Below are 2,840 nucleotides of genomic sequence, written 5' to 3' on the forward strand. Positions count from 1 at the left end.
ATTTTTTTCCCCAGACATTGTCGTTTTCTTTTGTTTATTAGTTGGTCGTGGTACGAAATATATTGATTCAATTAATTCAAATTTATGTGGTTTATATAATTTATTTAAAGGATATTATAGTCTCAAATTCGTGGGTTAGCGTGTATTTAAATTCTTTATATAATCTTGAGTAATTCTCATTTTTAAAGTAAACTTTTAGGGTTGAAATAAATTTAAGAATTATTTATTTAATATCGTATAGGCCCGTCCTAGTTAATTATTTACTTAACGTTGAGAATGCACTTAAATTCTTTATATAATTATAAACGATCCTCACATCTTGAATAAATTAACTTATGAGGTTAAATAAGACTCAAAGTTCATTTCTTTAATAAGGGAGATAGAGATAAATCAAGCTAAAATTTTGAATTTATAAATTCCTAATTTTAAACAATGTCTGAATTCTGAATAAATCATTTCTAAAGCGTATATTATATAATTCAGGACTATGAAGAGATAATGTAACATATCTCGCCGGCCAAGTACTATGTTTTGCCTAATGTTTTTGGATTTTCCTCATTTGTTTCACTTTATGTTCTCTACAAAGAAAATTAAAAAGTGTCTTTGTTAATTTTTCTAAATTGGCCTCCCTTTATTGCTCTTTTTCTCCCCAGTAATAACTAATTTTTACCTTTTCCTCATTAATTGTCCTTTTAACTTTCTTATTTTTCGCTTAAAATTTATGCTAAAAAATTCAAAATCCTTTTCCAAGAATGTCTTCTTGTGATTTTTGAAACAATAAGAGGCCAAGAACTATGTTTTTCCTAATCTTATCAACTCTTAAGATAAAAAAATACCCTCCACATGAAAAATCTCAACTTATAACTTTTAAGATAAAAAAAATACCTTCCACGTGAAGAATCTTTAACTTATAACTTTTAACCTATAAGTGATAAGTTATAATTAAATTCACCCGAGTAGATTCTAAGTAATCAACTAATCATATGCATTATATAACATTATTAACATCCCATGTACCATTATATATTCACTGTCTAATAAAATCCATGCATTTAAAAAAAAAAAAAAAAAACTATGCGCCCTTCTAATAAAAAATATTAATAATAATTTATCACCGTATAGTGGTGAGACCTTTATATTAATGAATAAAATTACAAATCTACGGGGAGCTTAAGCTCGACCCATTCCAGTAGCTGCTTCACAAAAACTAAGGTTCTGATAAAAACTATACAAATTTTGCAGAAATTTACAAGTCCAGTGTGATAAACAAAATTAGCTATAATATATCAATTGGATCAGTTCTATACAGGGGCGGCTCAACGTAATTTGAGGCCTAAAACGAAATTTTAATTGAGGCCTAAAATCTATATAAATATCAAATATAGTATTTTATTTTTTAAAACTTTTTAAGTGCAAATTATTACTTGATATCTTTTCTTAAAATGTTTTTTTTCAAATATCGTTTTTAATTATTAATTTTAAGTAATATTTTATCAATTCAACATTGAAAAATATTCTTTTGCTGAGGCAATCATTATATAAATTGTTAACATAATACTATAAGTAATAAGTTGACAAGCTTTACATAAAGATAAGAATTAGAACCATAAAATCTGATACAAGAAATTGATAACTTGGTATAACTCATGCTTGAAAGAATGATAGCTGTAACAATCTGGAAAGTTTCAATTTAATTTGAATTTAAAGATAGTTCTGGTGGTCATAGGGAAACAAATCTAGAAAGAAAATTTAGGTTCAAATGAAGTAACATGAAAATAGAGGCCTAAGGCCTGGGAGATTGCTAATATTATTTCTACTGGGAAAAACATATTCACCATATCCCAATTTCAGGAAAGAAAATCGGCACTGTGAGATTGCTGGTGTATGGCCACCAGAACGAACCTTTCCTTGCTCTCTCTTGCAGAAGCTTCAAACCCAATTTTATAGCCCACAGCTCCTCTGCCAAATGCTCCAAGTTTCCATAGTGACAGAAACAGAACAACAGGAGTAAATGGTAAAGAGTGATTCAGAAAAATAGATAGGCAAGCAACCATAGTACAAACTGCTGGAAACCAGAAAACAGAACATAATGTTTTCTATCCGTCCTTTTGCTCTGATAAGATTAGAACGTCTAAGAAAATTATAAGAATATGCCAACTGTATAAGGTATTATACATGTTAGCACACAATCAAATATCATACAATCACCAATTACGGTCAAATTTATCTGAATTGCATGCGACAGTAAGCATATTCATTTTTCTAATACTAGCTACACTGATCAGTAGACCGATCATGGAAGGATAAGGCAAGGGACAACATCCTCCATGGGGCATGGTATCTTGCATTAACATGCCAAAAAAATAACATATGTTGGACTTTCTTTTCTCACTATCATGATTGTCATTGCTTTCAAAACACCTGAAAAAAACAAGAAAAGTTGAAATCTTGAAAAAAAGATCAAATTTTTGAAAAGGGGTTAATGAAATGAGGAAAAAGGGTTTACCTCTTAAGGATTGAGAAGCAGAAGTATTAAATAATACGGTGGTTTATAATTAGAATTGGTTGAGTCGGTTAAGTAGTCACGTGAAAGTTGTTATGCCCACTTGTAGAGTACAAAGTTAGTTACAATAATTGTGATGTATAAATAGCTGTAACTTGGATCTAGTTTTCATATATGAAAACACTTTTTCTTCTTCTTCTTACTCAAAATGCTCTCTATGCTGTAGTCAATAAACCATTAATATGGTTTAACATGGTATCAGAGCCCAGATCGTGAGGGATCGATCTACGTAGAAGAAGCTAAGAACAAGTGAAGAAAAAGCTCCTAAAAGAGGCAT

The sequence above is a fragment of the Solanum tuberosum genome, unplaced genomic scaffold (genome assembly GCF_000226075.1).
Source record: "Solanum tuberosum cultivar DM 1-3 516 R44 unplaced genomic scaffold, SolTub_3.0 scf00835, whole genome shotgun sequence".
Taxonomy (NCBI): Eukaryota; Viridiplantae; Streptophyta; class Magnoliopsida; order Solanales; family Solanaceae; genus Solanum; species Solanum tuberosum.